General features: G+C 37.4%; 1 protein-coding gene across 1 annotated transcript in view; it reads right to left on the bottom strand.

The window, feature by feature from the left end:
- Positions 1-26932, bottom strand: part of LOC139687556 (probable G-protein coupled receptor No18) — a 90234-nt gene that overhangs the window by 37063 nt on the left and 26239 nt on the right. The window lies entirely within an intron of this gene.

Below are 26932 nucleotides of genomic sequence, written 5' to 3'. Positions count from 1 at the left end.
TCTCGATTTCGACTTCCAGTGAAACAACATAAGCACAGAAAATTAAGGCCAATTATGTTATTCTCGAACTCCAATTCTAACAGCCTCTTAATCAGGGTGCTATGACTTTCGATCAACATATACGACATCTAAATACTTGTATTGATATAATCGTACATATTATATCAACACGCTTTTTTAAAGTTCACATTTATTAATATTTAAAATCCGTACATGTGATAAACAAAATACTGAAATATTTCCATTTTAAACTTACCATTGGTAAAAACCTGATGTTTGGCTCCATATGGCCTAGTTAAAGAGGAATTTTAGACGGGGATTGACACAGTGGGTTTTGCAACAGTGAACGCGAGAGGTTCGTTGTTTTAGAGTTTGATTTTGGCAGTGTAAGACCTGATGAGGAAGGAAACCTTTTTTTTTTTGCTGTGAAGAATGCTGGAGAGCATGCTTTTACTTAAATAACTCCGCAATTATTAAAATTTCAGTTTCAACAAGCAGGTGTTTTTTTACTCAAAATTAAATTCACTATGGGATCATTCAACATAAATGTATGTAATGTATCATTCCATTTAAAAATATCTCTTGAAAATTCCCTTGCCCCTAGTGCCCTGACCGTCAATAAATATCACGTCACCGCATTCAATCCCTTTCAGAACCCTTACAGCTTCCTCTGAAGCATTTTCCTATCCCTCTTTCTGTTTTCAAGATATTAACGGATTTGATTCTAAATTCCTTAAACTGTGCATATTTGAGGGATAAGGCAAACAGTGTTCTTATGTTTACTTTCCCTCAGTGATACAACTCCAAGATTTCATTACCTTACCGTAGTGCGAGGAAACGCAGTTTATAAAAAATATTTGTCAAATAAGTTCTTGAATCAGTCCTATATTCCTTCTTAGAGAGAACTATGACTTGACGAAGTGCGATCTGTCTTCTTTTCATCCCTTCCCCTCCCCAAAATTGGGGGGATAGAATTCGAAATAAGTCGTCTTCTTTTTACCTTCGGAAATGTGATTATAACGTTTGCCCACTATTCCACAACCCTTTTAGGGATTGTAACTTATGGTAGGAAAGGTCATTGGTGGGCATGAGGCGGACAGTTTGCGAGAGGAGAAGATTTTATGAGATAATGTGGGGGCTCTACAAAAGGTCAAGGATATAAAGATTTTTCTCAGACCGTCGAGACTACTTGCAACAGCTACATACGTGCAGATGGTAGGCAATTACTCTGCAGGTGCGCTAACTCAAGAGTTCTTTTCAGACATGTTCCTTGTATGGGAATTTTGTTGCTAGTTCGACCATCGCCCTCCACTCTTCTCGTGAGCCCTGAACATATCTAACACTTCTTCTCAGTACTCGAGTTCACAGTTTAATCCATTGCAAGTAGCATACGGAGACTTTATCAATCACACACTAGTAAGCAACAGTAAAAAAGGTAATCGTCACGCTCTAGTTACATTAACACGTATATGGTAGGTCTTTTCTGTAAGATGCGAATGAGAAAAATCTATGGGTCAGACCTAAATCGACATCAACGTAAATACCCCGCGATTCACCTAAAAGGTGTGTGGCATGGAGTACAAGCACCATATGGAAATGGTGAGTAATAATGGAGGATATGGGAGAGGAAGGGTAAAGGGAAAAATGTTCGCTAAAGAACTAACAAAAAACTTGCACACTTGTATACATTTAGGAGAGGAAGGCCCAGTTCAAAACAAGGGTTAATTCACCGAACACTCTAATTACTTGTTATGTGATAAAAGGGAATAAAATTAACCAAAACCATCCATACGACAGGCCTCCACCAAAAATAGACAGATCATGCAGAACTGAAAAGCTAGAAGGGGAAACTTTACCATCACATGGACATGCAACAAATGGTATCTGATCCAAAAGACTCTAGGCATTCTAATTTTACTTTATCTTGTCAACCAACTGTTGGGGACATCGACCTTATGTTTCAGAGTCATAGTCATAGACCAATTACTCATCTCCAGTTATGACTTTTTTTTAGAAAATCTGGTTGATCGTTCGTGGCTTGGAGCGAGTTCCCTGCATATGCATCACGAAATTCTTGATGTTGACGAAATAAAAGAGAATACGATGGCCATCAAGAAAAGAGACTTTTCCGATTATTTTTAAAAGAGGAAGAGGCGCTGGGCTTAGTGTGTGAGGTCCCAAGGGGGGTACATCGAAGGGGAGACTAAGGCCTCATTCTCCTACATAGGCTATTTCCCTTAAAATATTGCATGGCTGGATAGTTTCCGGACAGACCTTCTACATCTACATCAATACCCTGCGAGCCACCAAAAAGGTGTATGGCAGGGGATGCAGCACCAGGAGGAAAGGGTAAGGGATGAAGGGGTTAGGGTTGTTCAAATGGAAAGGGAAAGGTGGGGGGAACCAGCAAAAAAAATGTATAAATATACTAGTATAAACATGCGCAGTCACTACCTTGTAGGATAATACTTATTATGTCGAGGCGACTAGTACCTTGATCTGGACCTTGTACCTTGATCCTCAATTTAACGAGCAAGCACCAATGCAGGGAGTTAGACTACCTAGTAATGGGGAAATCGGTGATCTGTAACTGTCGGAATAATTTTATTTCAGGTAATTCGATTCAGCAATTTTACCAAATAATGTGGTCACGCATTGAGCGAAGGAAAAAAGAAAGGAAACATTTTATGAAATTTGAATGAACTGAAAGAGTATTAACTTTTTTGTATACCCTTGAATGAAACTAATAAATTGGTAGTGGGCATTAATATAGTAAATAAATACCTTTTTGTCCAATTGGGAACAAACGTAGTTGGTACTGATGGCGATCCTGCTTAGCTTCATAAAAAATCAAGCTTCATCGCTCTAAGGAGTGAGGTCCAAGTTATGGGTAAATAACCTGTCATTACATCTTTAATCACCATGCTACGAGGATTATTGCTAGCTGATAAGACACTTCCACAAAATTTAAAAGTCGTTTTGGATGCTATTTTTGCAGTTGCGACTTTAATCTATATAAAATGGGCTATTTTTAAAAGTTTTAACTTTTGCTTTAGGGGATTGGTTAAGATAAAACCAAACTTCTGCTTCATCAAGAAGATCACGGATAGATGGGATGGCTAAACGTTCAAGACAGTGAAAAATTTTTTAAAAAGGTTTGTAAAATATTTTTTAGAGTTAAATTTTTTTTATAACTCCAAGGTACACACTTTTTGAGGTTTCTCTGGCTCATCTTTCTCAAATTTCTGAAATTTATTACTCGGTGAACATTTCGCTGCCAGGTACAGATATCATTCTCAAAGGAGGATTCTGAATGAAAGAAAATCATTTCTAGGAAAACTGGCTGTATAGAGAAGTGAGGTGGAGTTCGGTAACGATGCCCATTTTAGTCTCTTGATGAAGTCAATTCAGGTCCAACATATCGATCATAACCGTAGTTCAGAGTGAGCATTATATTTCATTCGAAAATTTGAAAGAGGCAGTTACTGGGATATTTCGGGCTCAACCAAAAAGATAAAGTTCGGCTAGGCACCCCATTCTAACTTCGAGTTGGAAAAAAATAGGTAATACACGAAATACTAGTGACCTCTATGGATACCAAAAACTCCGAATGGATTTCCAATTATCGAAGTCACACAATATTTGGTGCATCTACACTTAAAGTAAAATATCAAATTTCTATCGAAAAAACTCCCGACCTCGTCGGGTCGTTCGTTTAAACTTTCCATTGTGAATAAGGATTCTCAATCCTGATTCCAACCAAGTTCAAGTTATGAAACTAACTGAAGACTGAAAATTGAATGAGAGTAGTTATTCAAAGGGCATTGACGAGAAGTCGGAACGGAATCAAGACCTTATCTTTTATATTTGGCTGCCTTCTTACAAATATTAGACAATTTTTTGATAGTTTAATTATTTTTTTACCGTAAAAACGCTTAACATTACACACGTATACATCATGCAAAACAATATTTGGAAAAAAAGCAAACATTTCTCAATATTTGAAGTTTTTCTCAGCTTATTTCTATTTCAAATCTTATTTTGATTGGGTTCCCGATTTTTTTTATCGTTAGATCGCTACCGTAATATTTACAGGTTTAGTTGCTTTTCCAATTCATCGTTACTGCTGAACAATTGCCAACATTCAACCTGCTTACTTCGAAATCCAATGCTATCATCATTTATACGGAAACTTTGAAAGTCCGATGCTTAATCGGAAAAAATAGTCTTAGTTTGCCCATAATATAGTCTTAATTTCACTATGTTATTTACAATTGTAGGAATAGGTAAACTTTTATTTTAGTAACAGAATAAGGATTACTCTAAAATAGATCACTTTGAATCAAAATTGCAAATTAAAAAGATTGATCAACTTTAATTCGTTTACCATGGATAATAGCCTTTGGAACGTAACTTTTATTTTCTAATTTTATTTTCACGAATACAATATAAAAATCCTGAAGGGTCAAAACAAATGACCAGAGTTACTCCATTTTCATTGTTACTATTTGTGTTATTTATTAACGTACGCAATGATGATGCGCAGTAATCCAACAATTGTGTTTTTTTATTCGTTCAACAAAAGAAAAATATAAAGAATCATCCGGTGAAGAGTATACAATCCTGTTTAATGAGTTCTCCCCCACTCGACTTCAAACTAAATCTCTTTGCTATGCCCATAAACGATGGCTCAATTCTATTTCATCACAATAACCCGTCTTTTACTGGATTACACCAGAAAATTATGTTTTTTGTTTTCAATTACGCATTGTGTGATATTGAAAATAGCATTAATTTGGTTTAAAGGAATAAAACTTATTTTACCCCATAACGCTAAGTGGGAGAAAAGCATACAATCCAACATTAATCGGGTTCATCTCCTAAGATAAATTTAATATAGATAATATCACCCTTAATTTGCAACGAAAGTAATTTGTAATCAATGAAAAATTACAATAAATGCCTTCGTTTTTATTTAATTCAAACAATTAAACTTAAAAAAATAGTATCTCTGCATCACTTCTCATTTGAATATTAGATTATATATTCGCTAGTATATTTTTAATAAATACCAGACAAATCTTTCCATTTTTCCTAGTCTAACTTTTAGTGCCTTCCTATTTTCTAATACCTCACTCCATGTGCACCATCACCGAGGTCTGTGTCTAATACCTTAGCAGACTTTCTTGGCAAGGTGAGCGGTTTAGGGTGAGGAAGAGCCTTTTTAAACGTGCAAGAAGGCAGGTAAAAAGTACGAAGTACTGAATAAGGGAAGAAGGTAGGTCTCATAAAAGAAGTCTGAGAGGAAAGTAATCGTAATTATGGACCATCAAAAATATAAATTGAATAGATTGTTAGCCAGCACTGATAGTCAATAACATTAGAAAATAGATAACGACAACACACAATTGAATTAAAAAATTAAATGAGGAGTACTTTGCATAAATGTTATTAATCACATCATTTACTAAATATGCTATTTTGATATTGTTTAAATTCTTCACAGAGCGTAGCACAACAAGGGAATGACGAAGATATCTTCTCAAATTAGAAGAAAAAAATTACAATTGAATCTGGTAGTAGGCCGAATGAAATACAGCCGTTTGGCAATCTTGGGATGGAGATGGAAGTCATACGACAAGTGTATTGGAGGGCTCGCTTGTCTGTCGCTCGAATGGGGAAGGTATCACCGGGAGAATTTGAAGCGACACATTTCGAATCGTGATTTAACGAGGAGATCAAAGCGGAATGGAGGAAAAAATAAAGAAAATCCCTTAGCGCTTAGGTGGATTAATGAAAAACGAACGAAACGAGAAACGAAGACGAGGAGATTCCAGAAATTTTCCGGCCGAGGGGGGGGGGAGGGGAGACTTTCCTCCTTCCCTTCCTCGTCAGACGCGTCTACGTAAACTTTTTCTTTGTTCTCCTTTTCCTTGATCCAAACCTCATCCCTCATTCTCATTTGCTCTCCCCTCTCAGCTGATTCAATTCTTTGTCCCTCCTCTTCTATTGTCACTTTGACTGACCTGCCTCTTTCATGACCGTAGAGTGGACCTTCTTCAGTAGATATACGAGCCTTGGAAGTAGCTTTTCCTTACTTTTGGCGTTTGTGAACGGTTAAGGAACTTAAATATTTGTAAGTGGGCGAACGCATTTCAAATCTTAGAGATCGCCGCGCGGGTTTGAAAGAGAAATATATATTTTGTTTTTGGAAACAGGATGACTTAATTGAGTTAGCCAAATAAATACACGATTACATTTATATTCGCTAATTTTAAAAAGACAAACCAAAACACATGCAGTGTGATACATATTTATACTCTGAACTATAAACAGAAAACGCATAACATTTACTACCGGGAGGGGTAAAATTGTATGGAAATACTTATGCATTGAAATTCTCCATGGGGGTGATTTACCCCCCCTCTTGCATGACATGGGCAAAATAAAACTCATTTAGATCGATTTATTCTGTGACGTTTTGTGCGGCGGTAGCGATGATCATTCGGATGTAAACTAACAAAAAATGTCAAGGTGCGATATGAAATATGATTTAATATTTCGCGCCTAGAAGTTCTCAATCAAATAAAAAAATGAAGCCAAGCAAATTTTCCCCACGAACATATCGGCATACTGATAAGAGTAGCTTGACTACTCGCAGAAGCATGAGAAGAACCGCATTATTAAGAAACGATTGATTATTTTTTGATTCAAAAGAGGAAAACGTGATTGAAGTGCCATTTATTTGTCATCATAGGAGTGGCGTGTGGACAAGTGACACAAAATTGCATTGGAGGTTGAGCGTAGTATTCCTATCCCTTGGCTATCTAAATTTTGCAAGAAAGTTCTGGGACGCGATAAAAATCACACAATTTTGGTGCTATTGTGAGAATCTAGAGTCCACGAAATGGAAACCAGGTCCCTCCGGTCAATAGAGTAATACTATTATGATCTATGGGTTACTTTATCCCGTTAAAATCTTGTTTTCATTACATAAATTATTTCTTTCTTCCTATTTATTTTCGTTATTCCTTCAACTTTTCATGTTTTCCATAAAATATATGATTTATCTTCCTCTACCCCGTTTACCTAACGTTCTTACTTTTCACTCCCTCTGAATTTATCCCTTACATTTCATTTCGAAGTTAACCTCGCAAATGCAACTCATGCTTCCTCCACGATATTTGGTAAGGATTTATTTTCGTCCATTTTATTTCTCTACTTCTTTTTTGGCTACATATATTGAAATTCTCTGATCTATGCCATTCAATTCATTCCCCTATGTCCTCAAAGACCAGGTTTAGGATATATATATATATATAATATATATATATATATATATATATATATATATATATATATATATATATATATATTTATTTATTTATATGTATGTACATAGCCACTCTCCGTATATTCTCTTACCCACGTCTTTATTTTCCAAAAAGGTCGAAAAGCTCAATCTCTTCGGAGATATATCTTTCATTGACGCCTTTTTTACCATACATTTCCTATTAATATGCATAATGAACTCCGAAATGCTCCACTTCAAGGTATTGTAAACTGTTCCAGTTGTGTTCATTGATTTTTAACTGCTTTTACGCACAACATAGCTTGTCAACTCCATGAGCATCTAAATAATTTAGATTTCCTACAATCAAACATCATCTCATACTCATCTAAATATTGATACTCTATAATTGATGGTTTCCGGAGTAACTTTATGGAATCGATTCATATTGGAAATGAAAAAATAGGAACTTTGTGATTCCACCAAAAATTTATTACGATACGACTCGGGTTTCGACGTTCAACGTCTGAACTTGAAGGTGAACTTCAACAACCTGGAGGTGACGTTGAACGTCGAATCGTGGGTCGTAGCGTAATAAATTTACAGTGAAATCACAAAGTTACTATTTGTTTCATTTCCAATTGATTCTCTATTGCCTTCAGTTACGTGAGAAGCTGTCTGGATAACTCAATACTTGATGATCCTGCAGTAACGGAAAATTCTTTTTCGCTAACAGGTTTGTTTGACGCATGCCAGTTGGTAATTTTACTCAATTACAGTTCATATTTAGGAAAAAAGAGCACTAAAGTTATTACAGACGTCCACGGTTAAGGTATCACTGTTAAACGGCTAAACGTGCTCGCCATTGTGGTGGAAGGGCAGGGATTGGGGAATAATTACGAGGGCAGGCTGAAAAGTAATGCACACATGCTTGTAGAGCGCGAAAAAAAACAAATAGCCAGATTGGGTAAAAAGTACATTTGAGTACAATTCTTAAGTTTAAAAAATATATTTATTTTTCAACACAGTCACCGCTAAGGACAACATATTTCTCCCAACGTGTAACAAGTTTTTCATTCCGTCACTGAAAAACTCTCCCGACTTTTCTCGAATCCAGGACTTGACGGCTGCCTTCACTTCATCGTCCGAGGTGTAATGATTACCCTTGAGGTTTCTCTTGAGTTGAGGAAAAAAATAAAGATCGCAAGATTGGGGGATTTAGGAGAGTGTGGATTTGGTTCAAATTTCAGGTTTCGCAGAGCCTCTCCAGTTGCGCGCGAGGTTTGTGGACGAACGTTGTCATTATTGGCGCCAGGCTGCCAAGACAAAACTCTTCTGTGGATATTCCAATTTGGTTTGCGATACGCTTTTGAGTAATTCGCCGGTCATTTTGAATCAAATCTTCGATGAGTTGGCGATGTTTATCGCCTGTGGCAGTGATCGGACGACCGCTGAGTGTTTCATCGAGAATTATGGTTTTTCCAGGCTTGCAATCACGAAATTTTACTACCAATCGATTTACAGTAGATCTATCAACAGCATTGCTACCATAAACAGCCTTTAAACGACAAGGAATATCAGTAGGAGTCACTTTTTTAGCAGTTAAAAATTCGATTACAGAACGCTGTTTAGATCGCGTTGACATAGCACTAGAACACGTCTCCATATTTCCACTTCTCGAAATACACTGGATGAACGCAACGAACTCAAATCTATGGATGAGTATTAAGCGGAAATGTTACTTCCACGCGCTACCTAGCGCGCTTCTGAAGGTAATTTTGTTTCTGCTCTACAAGCATGTGTGCATTACTTTTCAGCCTACCATCGTAATTATTGTTTAGGTAAAATTTCGGTGGGGCTTATCTCTAAGGTAAATGAAAACACTTTTGCCGTGTATCACTTCCAATAGCTGAGATTTTTTTTGATACCATCTCATGTGAATGGCGCTCGTCAAGTCCTTTCCGAGGGCTTCTACCGTCAAATCCAATGACCAAATTTACAAGTAGCAGCAAGGGAGCTGACGTCAGCTCAAGTAACTTGCGCCATTAGGGATAGGTGGATAATTCGTAAGGGGTAGTGTATTCAGGGAATGGAAGAAAGTCGGAGAGAAACCTGGTACCGACATTAGCCTACTCTTAACGAAAGGCGACAAGGGGTCCGCAGTAAAACGTCCGATCCGATGGACGGCTAGGGGCCCTTGAAGTTCTGTCCTTATAGCAACACCGGTAGGGATCAGGATACCACTAAAAAAACTGTGTTCGTGAGGCCAGTTCATTAACCATCATCTCGACCTTACAAAATTGGCTACATAATAAAAAAAATTAATTGTTTTGAGTCGGTGTGCAAATGTTGAGCAGCTGGGAAATTTCAAAAGGGTAAAATTACATTTGTCTGACTTCGCCCAGTTAGAGTGCACTGGACAATTCATGACAAAGTAGGATAGATAGCACAGAAAGCATAAAGGGTACTTCCACTCAATTATAACTAAATGTCAAAGTAAACCGATCAGTAACTAAGAGTACTTAAAACGAAAAGTGAAGAGTCAAGCGTGATGTTGTGGAATCGAGACATAATAAAAACTTCGTTGCAATTTTCCACAATTAAAACTTTATTTCGATCATGGTTTCGATACACTGTATCATCACGTGATGATATATACATATATATATATGTATATAGTATATTACACAGTAACACACAATATAGAAACACAAAAAAAGGAACACTCACACGTGATTTCTTGATAATTTCGACGGAATACTACTCCGTCTTCATCGGAAGATATAGAAGTAATGGAGTCGAGTTCCGTCGAAATTATTAAGAAATAACGTGTGTGTTCCTTTTTTTGTGTTTCTATATTGCGTGTTACTGTGTAATGTACTATTCGGCACTTCCGCGTTACGTCTACGAAAGTATATATATACCTGTACATATATATATTATATATATATATATATATTATATATATATATATATATATATATATATATATATATATATATATATGTGTATAGATATATATGTACAGGGTCGCACCCAAAACTGGAAGGACTGATTTTCTCTGGCGCGAACGGAGCGGTGGAGGGGGGTCTGCCTGGCAGGGTAAGGTGGAGTGGGCTCTTAGCAACAGACCGACTCCAACCTCAGTCGCCTGTGGGATGTCGTTGAGTGAGGACACCCCGTTTTTAGTGAAGCAAGTTTTTTGTCCGCGTCGAAAAACAAAATGAATCTGAATTTAGAGCAACGTTATTCCGTGAAGTTTTGTGCGAAACTCGGGAAGACGGCCACTGAGACCCTCGATATGATCAAGCAGGCTTATGGGGACACTGCCTCAAGCCGTTCCACAGTATTTGAGTGGTTCAACTTGTTTAAAGAGGTTAGGGAGCTCGTTGAAGACGACCATCGCTCCGGACGGCCGTCGACGGCAAGAACCGACACGAATGTGGACAGAGTGAGGACACTGCTGAACACAGACCGACGCTTAACCAGTGAAGAAATTGCAGACCAGTTGGGTCTGTCTGCATCCAACGTCCAACGCATTATTTCACAGGATTTGGCCATGCGCAAGGTGTGCGCCAAGATGGTGCCGAAAATTCTGAGTGCCGACCAACAGGCAAGACGTCGTCAGACAGCTCCTGGCCAAATACGGCGTTGCCACGTTGCCGCACCCGCCCTATTCTCCCGATCTGGCACCACCGGACTTCTTCTTCTTCCTCCTGATGAAAAGACAGCTCAAGGGACGACGTTTTGACTCGATAAAGGCCGTTCAAGAGGCTTCGACGAGGGTCATCAACGGCATCCCCAAAGAAAATTTCCAGCGGGCGTACGGGGAATGGGAGCAACGTTATACTAAGCGTGTAGCAGCTCAAGGAGCATACTTTGAAGATTATTAAGTCAATGTAAGTACATCGTCAATAAAATTCTTGTAAAAAAATCAATCCTACCACTTTTGGGTGCGACCCTGTTTATATAAATGCATAGTTTTGTGAAATTTTAATGTTCAGTATTCTCTTTTCAGATTTTGGTGATTTTTGAGTAATTCTTTTTGAACATTTTATGGCTAGTAAGATATCGTATTACGACAAAAAAGGCTATTTTTAAATAATAAAATGTGCCTTATTCTCCTTTTAGAAAATTCATTACAATGACTATTTATTCTCATTCTATTACTTGTTTCTTATATAAAAAAATTTTTAGCTTGCTCTCTCTCCAAAATTAAACGATCGATCAATCATTGAGCATTGATAAAATGTGAATTGAACCAACTTCTGTAAATACTGGCTGGGAATTAAACTCTGTGGCTACACAACGTACTGCGTACATGTCTGGATAATATATATCACTTGAAAACCGCGTCTCGGGGATAGAAATTGTAGAAGCTGGAACCGCTCAAAATTTTTAAAACATTTAGTATACTTAAATTAATTTGAAAAAAAATACTTGATTTTGATGATACTTTTAGGAAAATTTCTTGGAATTTTCATGTATATGAAAGGTGAAAAGAGTGAGTAAAACAAACGATCAGAAGACGAATACTATGAAAAAAGTAAAGAAGTGTCATTTCGTCTTTCCTACGGCGCATTTGGAATATACGGGAAAGTATTAACGACCCAATTGAGAAATGTTTGTGAAACTTTCCTCAGGATCTCCAAAGAGATTAGTCTGAAACCTGGAAAATTGCTACGGAATTTCTACTGAATATTTTATTGAATTATCATGTTAGAGAAAATGCGACGGGAATGCTTGATGAATTAGCAATAGCCCCTCCGAATGTGGAGAGGGAACTAGAGTCGAAGACTTATAGAATGGTCCCTGTGAGAGTCCCATGGGGACTTACCTAATGATACTGAGAGAGTTATTAGGGTTCCACATCACGTCGACAGGTTAGACCAAGCGAGTAAATGATGACTAATTGACTCCGCTAAGGTTTCATTTGAATACACTTCTTTCCCTCAAGAGATTCACGATCATAATGAAAATACTCATAGGTAGAATTACGTCAGGCGTTCTGAAAATATCACCAGCATATAGAATATAGCTTTGCCCATTGGGAGTTTTGAAAACTGCGATTTTAGCGCTCGTTTACCTTTGAAACTGTACTGTTCCTTTGAAATGTGCGATTAATGACGGCTCTTATGAACGATATTTGTATCTTAATTAAATAATATTATCATATACAATCCGGGTTATAATTAACTTGTTTACCGATATGCAAAATGGGTAGGAATATTTTAGGGGTTCATTAGGACGTTATTATCTCACTCTCCCCATTCTTCCAAATAGAAATACGCTTCATAATAGGCTATGGAAATTAGATAAACGTAATGTCAGTGTTTGTTGGCAAAAACTGATAGGAATAACTTCCTTATAACTTAACTTCCTCAGATATAAAATGGATTTTATCGATGAAACTTACCGAGGTGCAAAGTTAAAACATTTAAATTTTACCTGGAATTCAAAGAGGCTTACCTGTATACGAAGTATGCCTTACGGAATCTCCACAGTAGGATATAAGAATAAAAATCAACCCGACAAAGTAACATGAGTGTGAATTTGTTTGATGACTCTGCGTCTGGAGCTAGAACTGTTAAAAAATTGTGAGTTTCTACTTGTCGCAGACGTATAAGGGAAAATTATAATATGATGCGAGTTTTGCAATACAATGCCTTCTTGATAAGAATTAATTGATAAAGTTTACCCGGAAGTGGATAGCAGTTTTGGTAATGAAAACCAACTCTGTAAAAGGGTCTGGCTAGTCAATCAGACGGATTTAGCGAGCCTCATGAACAATACGATTTCGGAACGCATTTTGGGAGAAAGATCAACGTTTCTCTCCTTAGACTGTACAATAGATGGCAAACAGTTTAAGTTTCTTATCCGATGGAGTTAATGAACTCAGCAAATAACAGCAGTCATCATTACAAAATGTCAACCCGAGAATTGGTTTGTTACGGCTCTTACGGCTATATATTATATATATATATATATATATATATATATATATATATATATATATATATATATATATATATACTACCTTGATCAAAAATTTCCCGGAATTTATTCAGAAAATTAAAAATACAAGTTTATTCATCTAAATCTATATTGTCCCCTTCAAAGTAATCCCCATCGACTGCAACACACTTATGCCAGCGCTTGATCCAATCCTCGAAACATTTTTTATATTCGGTTTTCGGTATGTCCATCAGTGCTTCCTGCGATTTTTCCATTACTTCCTCTCGGCTGCTAAAACGCGTTCCCCGTAATGGTTTTTTAACTCGATTGAACAGAAAGAAGTCACAGGGAGCCAAATCAGGTGAATTCGGTGGCTGTTGGATGGTATTTGTTGCATTTTACGTCAAAAAATTACGAATAATGATAGCACTGTGCGACGGTGCGTTATCATGGTGCAAAATCCACGAGTTTTCTGCCCACATTTCTGGTCTCTTTCGGCGAATTGCTTCACGCAAACGTCTCATAACGCCCAAATAATACTCTTTGTTTACTGTCTGGCCTTCTGGCAAAAATTCATGATGCACTACACCGTTGTAATCCATGAAAACCGTCAGCATTGCCTTCTTTTTTGACTGAAAACGACGAGGTTTTTTTGGTCTCGGCTCATTTGGTGAACGCCATTCACTTGCCTGATGTCTGGATTGCGTGTCGTACTCATAAACCCACGTCTCGTCTCCAGTAATGATCCTTTTGATGAATGTGGGATCGGATTCAGCCTCGCAAATCATGTCTTTTGCGACGTCAACACGGTCTCTTTTTTGCATGAAATTGAGGTCTTTTGGCACCAACTTTGCTGCTACACGACGGAAACCCAAATCATTAACCACAATGTCTTGGGCGGATCCATAGGCAATGTTCAAGTCCTCCGCTATTTCTCTGATGGTTAATTTGCGGTTATTGACCAATATTTCTTTTACTTTATCAATTTTTTCACCGACTTTCGATGTCGATGGTCTGCCACTGCGTTCATCATCTTCGATTGACTCACGACCACTTCTGAACCGCTCGTGCCACTGGTAAACGACCGTTTTTTTTAGAGAATCGTTGCCGAAACACTTTTCCAACATTTCCAACGTCCGTGCGCCACTAAATCCGTTTTTTACGCAAAATTTAATACAAGTTCGTTGTTGCAAATTTAAATCCATTTCTGAAATTGTAAAAAATCGCCAACACACACAGAGATAGATGTACTCTTGGCTACGTAACTTTTGCAAATGTCAAGTTATGACACTAAGATTTAAAGGGAATATCAACAACAGATGTACCAATTTAACAAAAAAAAACAGAACTCAAATCGGAACGATGGGAGCGCCACACGGTGGTTATTCCGGGAACTTTTTGATCAAGGTAGTATATATATATATATATATATATATATATATATATATATATATATATATATATATATATATATATATATATATATATATATATATATATATATACGCACACACACGTATACATATGGAAATGCGTATTTATAGACATGAATAAGTGAACATTTAAAAATAAACTATGGCGCTCTAAAACCTCTCGCCACACGCTCTTGCTTAAGTTATTACGGGGTATTGTGTACATGTAAAATTAATGTCTCTCAAACTTGTACGTAGCCGTAATTGAACGAAAATGCTCTAGAATCTCAGAAGATCCCACAAACAGATTGAAGATATTAGGGCATTAAAGGAACTGTGAGGCATTAGTAAGAAAACGAATTTCAAGTTTCGTTCCTTTCGTAGACTAGAGATTGAATTGTGGGAATGCTTTCCTTTTCAGTATTTTCAATCGTGAGAGATATCAGTAATTAAAAATTACTCGCTTCGACCGGGATATTTCATTTCACTAAGGGAAAGTTGTTCCTTCGCTGTGAATACTTGCATTTATGAATACGTCTGCGAGAGGTTTCTTTTAAGTCACCTTTGCGAGGCATTTCCAGGTTACTTCCAATTGAAACGCCCATGAATGAAACATCGTCAAACAAGTCGTCGGGGGGTAGGGAATATTATTTTGGGGAGTGATTACGGAGACGAGGGAGTGAGAATAAGGTATTATTGGCAACTGGGCCGAGCGCAATATGCACTGTGTAGATGTGGGTGAATTATTGCATAATATTGCGATTTAACCTTGGGAACGAACTAACAATAACAATGCGAGAGGGATACGTGTCTTCCGATGTTCGCATGAGTTATCTGATGGCGGAAGACGCTGCAGCTTTTGCTGCTTATCTGCATTACACAGCATGCGGATTAGTAAGTTTTCATATCACATTTAAGAATATTTTCATTGGACTTTTATATTTTGACTTTTAGCTTTGAGTAATGGGCCCAAATTAGACAAAAATAGTAGGTGTAACTGGGCTCGTTCGCGCGCATCGGAAACGCGCTCGTGATATCGTTAACTCTTATCATGTGATTATCGAGTCATCACGAATGAGTAATATTACTTTAATTCAAATTGCGTGTAAGGAACCTGGAAAAGTTTGTTCCATGTTATCATCATAAACGATTAAGGCAAGATGTCCAGTCACACTCAGAAAAATCGCGTAACCATCATCAATGACGATGATACGCAGAAATTTGATCCCTGATAATGTTCCTGGCCTCTTATTTACAAAGGTCGGCAATTAAATACCAATTCCAACCCCAATTTTGTCATTGGATACGATAAAAACTTGTTAATTATAAAGTTTAACTTAACCCTGATGATCCTAAACAGATAAATCTCGATAAGATCGAGGACTTAAGTGGAAGGGAACATGAGAATGGATGGAATAATTGACTGGGAAGATCTAAAGAGGAAGCAAGAAATAATTAAGTTAAGCAATTGTTGAGAGAAGTTAATGCAGGGGTGTACAACGAAATGGAGAGACTAAAGATGAGCTGGAAGCAGTTTGAACGGGGGAAGGAAGCAAATAATCGATAAATAAATGATAGACTGAATAAAGAGCGTATAGGACTTTTAATCGTCCAGTGATATATACTTCTCGTGTGGTAATCCATCCTAAATGTGACGAACGACAAGCAAATGTAAAATTATTTCGATTAGTAATAATTAAAGTCCCATTTTTTAACACCACGGTATACAATGTACAAAGACTGGAGTTCCACTGGAATTGCTGTAATCTTAGTCACACGTAATTCTCTTGGAAGGTCAAAGCAAGACGAATTGTAGGTCATGGCTTTGTATTATGTATACACCCTTTGAAACATTGACAATTCGGACGATCGAACAATGAAAATGTCGAACTCCGATATAGATTTCATAGTATTGAAATGTCAGGTATCTTCAGGAAATTATTCTTTAAGCTCCACACAAGACAAGTTGGATTTCAACTGAGCGCTATTTTATCGAATTAAATATCAGATCGAACGTGCGGAGCGGGTCTTTCCGGGCCTTCGAATTTGTCATCAACTTTACTGATTTGTAACAATGTAAAATCAAACTATATTCCAAATCTAATCAATCAATAGTGAAATAAAATATTAATAATTATTCCATTAATGAGTTAATTGATGACCCAAACCAAAATATATAAAATGAGCGCCGCTAATATTGTTTAGAAAAAGATGATGGAGATTTGTGAATTCAGGCAGCGAATAAGACGGCGGCTAATCCATTCTAGTATCGAACCCTGCCGTGGTATCCTACCTTGGAATATATTCACTAATATTGTTTTAGTCGAATTATTTTATTTTTCAGAATAATTTCGTACCATTCCCTCCATTAGTTCTTAGTTCACGTGACTGTAATAATCTATAGATATTCCACTTCCCTTGCACGAGCGAGTGCAATAGAAACCAGGCAAACACGTTCCACAAACTTCGCTGATTTGAATTGCATTAAAATATCTAACGCTGACGATGACTAATGCACTTAAAATGGAGTGTATGGGATTATATCAGTGCAATATTTATAGTGAAGTTTACGGTCGATATCTACAGTTCCTCTTCGATTACAATCTGAAACTTAAGAGCTATCAATGCGGTGATCAATGTGAGTATTGGTTCCTAGCATCTCTGTAAACTATCTTTTTCCTTCGTTTATAGTTCCTTGCAGAAACCAAGATTCATTTTTTGTTAATGCAATGGTACTCCTGGTGATGTGAAAACATTTCGAAAAACATTTACACAGAGATTTGAAATGGTCCCACAAATTAAGTACTCTTTTGTCATTGAATTATATTTAATTTTTAAAAATTAACAATTAGTAGTGATTAGCAAACGCATATTTCGTCCTCATCATCGTGGGTTATCAATCCGAGGATGTGTTTGTAACAACTTTTTGCCCTATGCATAGTCATAGATCATATTTCAGCCAATATCATTACGTTGTTCATCCATAATCTTCCTCTATAATTCTTTCCATCCGAGGTTCCTTCAATTAAGGTGTTGGATTAGCTATCTTGGATTAGTTGGACCAATTAATTTCTCTCTTCTTCTTGCACGTGTCCTCTATAAGTATTTCTCTTCACCCACACTCCGAACTACTAATATGCTTTCCCTTTTTTTTTAAAGTAATCTACTGGTTAAGGTAGGTTTTGCATGGATACAACTACCAAATAAGTATTTTGTGACTCCCAACTAAACACAATCAAGCAACCTACTCTACATCAAGTCCCTCTTCATCTCTGAGTACTTCCTTCCCCCCTTCATCCCGTCCAACATCCCTATCCTGTTCCTGCCCTTTCCTCTTTTGCCTAACATTCTCCCCTCTATTAGTCTTCAACATCCCACTACCGAACAATACGCCCTTCATCTATTTTTGATGCCACCTTAGGATTTCTCCCAAAAAACCCCTCTCTTCGCCCATCATACCTAGTACTTCCTCATTTGTTTTGCTTTCGGTCCATTTCACCTTCTCCATCCTGCTCCACACCCACATTTCAAAAGCCTCCAATCTACTTCTATCATCCTCCTTCAGTGATCACGGCTCCACGCCGTGCATAAATGCGATCCATATCAAAGTTTTAATATGTTTTTTCTTAATATGTTCTTTATTTTAGGCCAACAAGGTTAGACATAAAAAAGGAACGTGACTTAAAGGAAGATACCTCAGGTCCAGGCATACTCGACGATGAGTTAGAAAGGGCTTTAAGGGAGATGAAATTATTTAACGCCGTGGAGGTGGGCAATATTCCTGCAGAATTAATTACAGGTTAGGAAAATGTCACTCTGTTTATGTATTTTATTTTTATCATTATTTAGTCGTACAACATTGCTATGTTCTTTAATCTTTATTTGCCTGTTTCACCCATAGCGAGAATTCCACATCCATAGAATTGTAGACTTCATATAACGTTTGAGCTTAATGAATCGCTTCGTAATATCTTTACTAGAATTATATTCCGTTTCTAGCAGTTTCTTCTGATGAGAAGCTCTTTTCGTCATTACTATTCTGCTTACTTTTAACCCCCTTGCTTCTGCCATTACTTGTGGTCTTGGTCTTGCTCACTTAAGAGTATACGTATTAATAGCAAGAACAGGAAACGCGATGAATGCCTGGGCCAAAAAAATATCATTTCGCAAACTGACGGAGGAGACTTGTATTCGAGTCGGAAAATTAACAATGCCACCAAGCGCATTGCAATGCCTGGAAAGGATGCCAAAACTGCTGCGGCGACATCACATCCCATGTCCTCGCAAAAAAAAGACACACTCGGTTGGCGGAGTGCTTTAATGATGCCGCAGAGGAGCGACTTATTTTTTTGCCCGGGCCAGAGGAGAAACACGACAATTTGAGTCCCCTACTGAGTCACATTTGCTATCTAACGCCAATGTTGCTTTTTTTTGTTTCCACATTAAGTATTCAGGGTAAAAAGGCCCACCCTTGTTTTCTAAGGGTACCGCACGAGAGGTTTCTGCGGACAAAAGCTTAGCTCTTTGATTTTTTTTACCCTGCGGTCGTTATGCGTGAGACCACAAGGTTGAAGGATTTTCGATTTCTCAGATTCCCTTCTGTGACCTCAGAGATTTGTTCAGATCAAAGTGAGGGTGGCAGCCAGATGGTTGTTATAACAAGAGCATTGGGAAATCTCTTGGTTTTGCAGAAATTTCAGTGCGTTAGGCGTTAGCTCATTACCGAAAAGGACCTAAAAATGTGGAGAAATTAAGGATGCGAGATACTTATCATCGTCTTCCTTGGTAGTTGCCATTAATAATTTTTATGATTATGTGTATTGGCGTTCTGACAATGCTTCGTCGGTCTCATCCATATTGGTTATTGGAACATAATTTGAAACGCCAATATCATCATCGTCGTCGAAAGCTTTTCAAACCACTACAGCTTAAGGCAATATGTTAGAACGTAAATGACTTGAATCAAAGGTTTTCACGCGGAAGCACAACGAAATCTATGAGAAATATGGACATTAAGTAAGAGAGAGACGAGTAGTAGCCAAAAACACACTTTCCCCTTCAAGTTTTATGCTTGTACAACCAAAGAAACAGAAATGACCAGGACTTAAAAGGATTATGGCTAATAAGAAGAACGTTAAGTGTTAACTTGCAAGACGGTAATAATAAGCAACGGGATGACGAATATATATGAATAGGAACAGGAACTAATGTCACCATAGCGTTTGAATTCCCAACTTAGAGCTTGAATCTAAAAAAAAGGAAGATTAAGATTAACTACAATAAGCCCTTTCCAGTCAACGCACTTGATTTCTCTGGAGGCGTATCTCGTAAAATGGTGCCAAAGGAAAATCCCATACAATTCAAGTTAGAAGTTTATTTTTTCAGGCGAGAAAAAATGATGGGTATAAGGAATGAAAGTGAGTCGCGTCATTGCTTTAACGGAAATTTTCGATCAAGTGGAATGGCATCCGTTTTTTCGCATGTCTACCATACCAATACACATATATAATCCTCGTGTCAAAGGTCACGAGGGGATTTGGTAAAAAAAAACCGCCTTTCCACTCGAAACGCTAAGAAACATCCGTAAGATTGAAACTTTTCATAAATATCGCGGATATTAAGGCTTGAGAAATCCCATCATTGAAGCTATGATCTCCTATCCATCCCTGCCGACGAAAAACAGCTTTACAAGGCATTGCTATTAGGCAATTGTTGATACAAATGCCACCTGCCGGAGAAATTACCATAAGTTATTAAAAGCTAGATGCTCAGTGGCAGAATACATTTAGGAAATAGAGGGAGGTTTGAAAGTGAAGGAGGCAGATTTGTTTGATTATGATAAAAGTTCTTTCATTTTTTTTGGATATATGACAGGTAGAATTAGCGTCGGTTTGCATGTTTCTCAGTCCCCTCACAAGTATTTGCCTCCTACAGATTTATGCTCAAGCATCGATTTGTGTGGATGTCATTGCACTTTTAAACCATTATTTACATTAAAAAAATAATGGCTGCCCTTTCTCAACTGTTGATTATCAATCACGCTATGCCCACATATCATCATTATAAAGTTGAACAGGAACATTTTATGGCCGTTTGCGTAAATTCATCACATTGAAGTGTGCAAAAATGAAAATGAGAATTACGTCAAGGATATTTATGGGAGCGAAATGAATTCCCTCCAGGGAGAGCTCAATAGGAACTCCCATGTCTAACGTTCCCTCGATTTCGAAAGCCGAGTGTGAATAAAGGGAGGTAGGTGTAAAGGAAGTTAAACATCACGTGAGAAACACACAGTGAGACGTCCATCTCAAAATAGGGTGAGTAAACGAAGTTTGTGTCCACACTCGGGTCAGATGCGATTGCTGTTGATAATGGAGTCGGACAATCCGACCTCTTAAAAGATTTTCGCCTACCTCGAATGGTATTCCAACCAAAAGGAAACCGTCCGTCGAATCGAAGGTCGTAACCTTGAGCTCAACTGCATCTACACAATACCCTGCAAACGTAAGGGCGTTTTGAGGGTGGGATGAAGTTAAAGTAGCTGCATTATCAATACAAATGCAGACTTTAACATAAAAATTAATACATGACTGCATATTGGAATGCTTTGACATAAACACCCAGCCAATATAAAAAAATTAAATAACTAAATGAATGTACAATTATATTTTCATGTGTGTGTGTATATATATATATATATATATATATATATATATATATATATATATATATATATATATATATATATATATATATATGACATATATATATGATGTCATCTATATATGTCATATATATATATATATATATATATGTTATGTATATATATGCTATGTAACAAGACATTTTCTGACACCCCAAACTAAAAAAATATTCTTCATTTCCGCATCTTCCTTTTTCCCCTCAAAATGCCTATCCTTTTTCTCCTACTAACTTTCTCCGATCTATCTAATTCTTCCACATCCCATTTCCAATCAAAATGCTCTTAAGTCACCTTCCCTGCCTACTTTGGATTTCTTCCAAGCGTCCTTACTCCCCTACCACGCCTAGTTGCGTAAAGATTCCTACATTTATACGCCTAGATTATTATTTAAACTTATACAATCATACTTGTATGTAGATTTTAGTATTAAAATTGTAAGAGTGGCTATGTTTGATTTGATTATGATGCAGTGTCTTGCGTAGAAAAAAGATTACCTAAATTTATCAATGGTTATGTATCTTTCTTAAAGTTACTGGATATCTGAGATTGTGAGGTACGTGATCGCAACTCTGCGCGTACCTGTGCATTTCTGAAGCATTTCCTGTCACACCGTGTCGTAGCTTGTGCATGGTGTCATGTAGGTTCTCTAAGTCTCTCTTACTTTATTCGAAACTCAAAGGGCTCCTCCATTCTAATACCTGTAACATATCCTTCTCTCTTCACTCTTTTCTCATAGTAATTTTCAACATCTCCAGGGGAATTTCTCTCAAAGCCCATTACCATATCTCTATGAGATTTTACCAACACTGGTTTTCTTTCGATGAAATTCCGCTTTTATTTCCACAGGCCATTAATATTACCCACTAAATGGGTAAAGGATCAAAATGACCCAATCACAGCGGTCCAGATTTAATAAAGGAGAGCTAAATGTTAATGGGATCGTTTGTGTATCATTTCATCCCATCAAAATAAACGCTCCGACGTCAAAGGAGATCGATTTGGGAGTAAGCGCGAGTAGTAGTACTCGCATTTCGTTCTTACTCTGGCAAAATGGTCCGCGGCTCACCGCTCATTTCTCAAAGGTCTCCTCTTGTCACATGAGTCACCGAAATGGCGAGAAGTGGGGGAGTGTTTCACTTGGCGACAGCATCGAGAAGTGCGAGCAAATTAATCCGGTAGGGGGGTGGGGTCAAATGACTGCGTGTTTATTCTCGTTTCGAGCAAACGAGGGGGGGGGGGAGGAGTAGGAGGAATTCGAGAATTCATTCGTCACCGAGAAACCCCATTATGGGCTCAACGACCCCTCTGAAGGCCGTGGCCTTTCCCGTTTACGTTCCATTAAACACGCGCGATTTCGGTGTTTAAGTCCCCCGAGGATTAATATCCGAATTTTATCGAGGAACCGAAAGGCGAGAGGGAAGAAAGGCAGGAGAAAGTGGAGCTACATTAGGAATATAATTTTATTTTCTCTTTCATTCGTATCGGATTCCGCTCCACCTACTACTCAATCCTCATGCCAACACCCTCCTCTACTACTGCTGTCTTTCCGGTCGAACACCCCTATTGCATTGGTGGGTGTCGGGATGCGAGGAAAGGTAAGGAATTCGGAGGATATTGATACCACCGAAAGCGAAGGCAAGCTGTATTTCGCATTAGAGAAGTATGCAAATTTTCACCCAAAAATCTCACTTTAACCTACCTACCTTGGCGAAATCCATCACTCTTGCTCGGAAAAAAATATCGCCAAGTTATCTTTAAACGGGTGTATACTTAATTCTATGAAAAAATATAGAGGACATTATGATTTTAAATGGACACCATTTTTAAGTGGCTTGAGACTAATGATGATGAACGTAAAGAGTATTTGATGTAGACCAAAAATAAGGCGTGGATCAGGAAAAGGGAAGAGCAACGAGTCCCTTCATTTATAAATTCTCAAAGTAAGGTAAAAATTGATCTACAGTTCAATTCTGAATGTATGTGCATCCCACAGTTTAAAGGACCGATATGTGGTGTTTCTTGTGCCCTTGTGAGTACATGTGGGTATCTTTACTTAATTGGTTCCATAAACGCTTTCCACGGTGACGAATAAAGTTCATCTAGCCGGCCACTTTATCTGCATTGAATAGTGATTAGCAAGAGTGCTTGCCATACCCACCAGAGTGAGACGCTCATTTGATATCGAGCATATCTCGACTGTATATAAAAGATCTGCATATAAATAAATATAAATATAAAATGGTAAATCTGCTTGTCCTTAAGACAACATTTTTACTCCAGAACTGCCCGATAGAGAGAGTTGTGAATTGAACCTGAACCCTCGGGATAGTATAACAGCCCTTTTTATAGCTCCAACCAATGGTAGTAATAATTCGAAACATTTCTTCGAAACGGGAGTATGCGTCTTGACACCGCAATTATAAGACAAATAATGAAATGGTGCCAAATTTCAGTACTCACTGTTTACGAGTACACTAACGGCTGGTGGGTTAGCATCCCATACCACGTTACATTCATGGCAGATTGCAATGTGTAAATTAAATATTTAGACCTGAATTAGCTTTTAATCAGAAGTTTATTGCCGACAGTCTTTTTGTACTGGCACATTCATTGCCAAAACCTCGCGATAAGAGGTATAAAAGCTGATCAAATTTTAATTTTCAATTTTGCAATGAGTTCTTTTCAATTCAATTACAATATGGGAAACAAATTTAATCGGAAAAGATTTTTTGCCGAAAATACTCGGGTACTTCGAAATGATATAAATTGCCATAATTTTGGGAAAAAATTGTGCAAGGGCAATCGCATAAACAATACAGTTTAAAACATCACTCGGCGATTTTAATGGAGTGAGTTGAACAAATATATTTAAATTTAGTCGTATTTAATTATCCAAATTTATTCCGAAAATGTCAAGGTGGAAATACTGCCGCAGAAGGTGTTTACATCTGGAAGTTGCGTGTGGCGTTAAAAATGAATTACCTTGCCGGGGCGTCGGTGAAGGGGAAGGAGGTCTCAGTGGGCCATTTGTCGGTCTGACACAGCTGCAGCGATTTAGGAGGGCCTAGAGTTCATGGACAAACTGCAAATAGATGACGTCAGCGTATCCCAACCGGAAGGATCCACGGCGGACCCGATATAAATCTCAGGCGCCGCTTATGCGTTGGGGCACTTGAGGAAAATTAAATTACTGATCCTGAAGGGATAACTCCTGACTCATGCCGCCGCGCACGTGTTTATTTAATTTGTACTCCCCGAACACCCCTCATTTTCTGTAAGTATAATCAATGTCTACTCAAAATTTACCCTTGGAGAACGAACAGAAAATAAATTAAATGGTTAAGGAAGCAGCAAAATTGGCTCTTCTAAACTCCGCGGTTGACAGACCAATTTGTAGTGTTCAATGATATGCAATATTTTAATGTTATTAAATATTCGCATATGCAGGGTGATGATAATGATGAAAGATAATATATCGTCGCATGCAATTTTATAAAGATGCGTAGTTGCACACTGAATAAAATGGTTAACTCTTCCTTAGAGAAACTCATAAAAATTTGTTGGAAATTTACGTAGCCGTCAAATTTAAATCTTTTAATTTCTACCACACTGGTCTTGGTATTTAAGAGGTGAGTTGAGGTTGATATATACGCGATAACGAAGTAGACAATCAGTATAAAGTAGAAAGAAATCATATAGTCTACTCAAAGGTATAAGCAACATAATTAGTAAAAAAAATACTTTTGAAAGAATGCTATGGAAAAAAATATGGTCATTATGTTCATAACTTCCACCATTTCAGTAAGAGATATCACACTGTTCTCACGCAAGCCACGCTGATAGCATTCAGGACAAATGACATTATAAAGAAGAGCAACGAAATCAAACAAGCATTAAAGGGGTAGACGCTACAGGTAGACTGGCATTAGGAGTGCATAATGCAAAATATTTTTATTTTATTCGTAGTTATTAATTTCACTGGATTTTCAGAACTGACTTCTTGATAACTAATAAATTGAATTCCATGCGGAGATAATAAATGAAAAATGAACAGTTACAATGTAGTCGTATATTAAAGAAGTAATTAGAGAAGAAACACTATAGCAATTTTTTTTGGGGTAGAGTAACAAAACCTGCGTATTTGGATTATAGGTGAATGACCATGTAATTCAATGGACACCTGCCGTATAAAATGAAATTAGTTGTTTTTCTTTCGCTTCTTTTTAAAAATTATGCATAAAGTTTTTTTAAACCAATGAATTTTCATGATTTAAGCTTACGAATACTTCATGAAAGGAAATAAATTACTAGAAATGTAGAGAGTTAAATAGCTCTCTACAGATTGCCATTCTCAATCCTATATTCCAACATTGACTATCCATGGAATTATAATAATATGAATTATTTGAGTTTTATATAATTAGGACGTTAATTAGACCCCTTGTTAATCGCTGATATTTAATGCTTTAAGTGAATGACTATTTTATCATTCTAATCAAAGACGAAGGTCTTTGGCAAAACCAAATTTAAAGCAATCTGGTGTGATATTTTAAGTGGAAAATTGTACTGAAATGAACTCAAGGGAACTTAAGAATTATAGAGGACCAGAGATATATTTTGAAGTAAGTTTTAACGTTAGACAAAAAATATTTTCCGTGATTTCGTGGTAGTATATCAATTTAATTAATACATTTATGCACAGAATACTAGAATTTATTGACACAAACGGGTCTTTAATTCTAAAAAATTACATATTTGCATTCAAATATCTATATTATTGATTTTAAACGGCATTCCTTCGATTAAACTTCAGATTTTTACTCATTCAGAGGATAATATTAGGTGTTATTACGATTTCCTTTCAATTTGGGCGTGCATGTTTCTACTTTCCTTTATTCTAACAATCTCTATCGTTCATATCAGACACGAGATTGACCACCATGTTTTTTAACCATAATTTTTTCAAACAAATATTTTTTATCAAAAAAAGTAAAGAGAGCCGTAAAGTAAGTATAAAATCCATATATTGCTAATGAATTAAAATTAGTTGCGCATTTATTTATTCTATTAATTCATTTTTGCTGTAAAAATGCCTCTTTGTCTGTCGTGTATTCATCATATTGTAATAAGGCATTCTTGAATCAGAAATAAAGCAGAAGGATCTTCTTTGGCGTCATGAGATGATTTAAAATTTAAACGTGGTGACATACAGGGTTCGTCCGGAAAATAAGTGTACTGATTTTTTCCCGCCGCTCCAGGCGCGCCCAGCACCGCTCTGACGGGCTGCGATTGGAGGGGGTATGTTGGCAAGCGACGCTGAAAAAGGCAGTCGGCTCTGAGCTGTGGTGTAGTGAGGAGCTATGTTAACGCGAACCTCCACGCTCGACCCACGTCACGGAACGCGATGCCGAAGTTTCTGGAGCAGCGTTATTCCATCAAATTTGCGGTAAAGCTTGGGAAATCGTCTACCGAAACTGTCGGTATGATTAACCAGGCTTACGGGGAGTCAGCCATGTCCAGAAACATGATCTTTCGGTGGCACAAGATGTTCGTGGAGGGCAGAGAAGAGGT

The sequence above is a fragment of the Hetaerina americana genome, unplaced genomic scaffold (genome assembly GCF_022747635.1).
Source record: "Hetaerina americana unplaced genomic scaffold, ioHetAmer1.1.p SCAF_2, whole genome shotgun sequence".
Lineage (NCBI taxonomy): Eukaryota > Metazoa > Arthropoda > Insecta > Odonata > Calopterygidae > Hetaerina > Hetaerina americana.
This window is presented reverse-complemented; position numbering and strand designations above follow the sequence as displayed.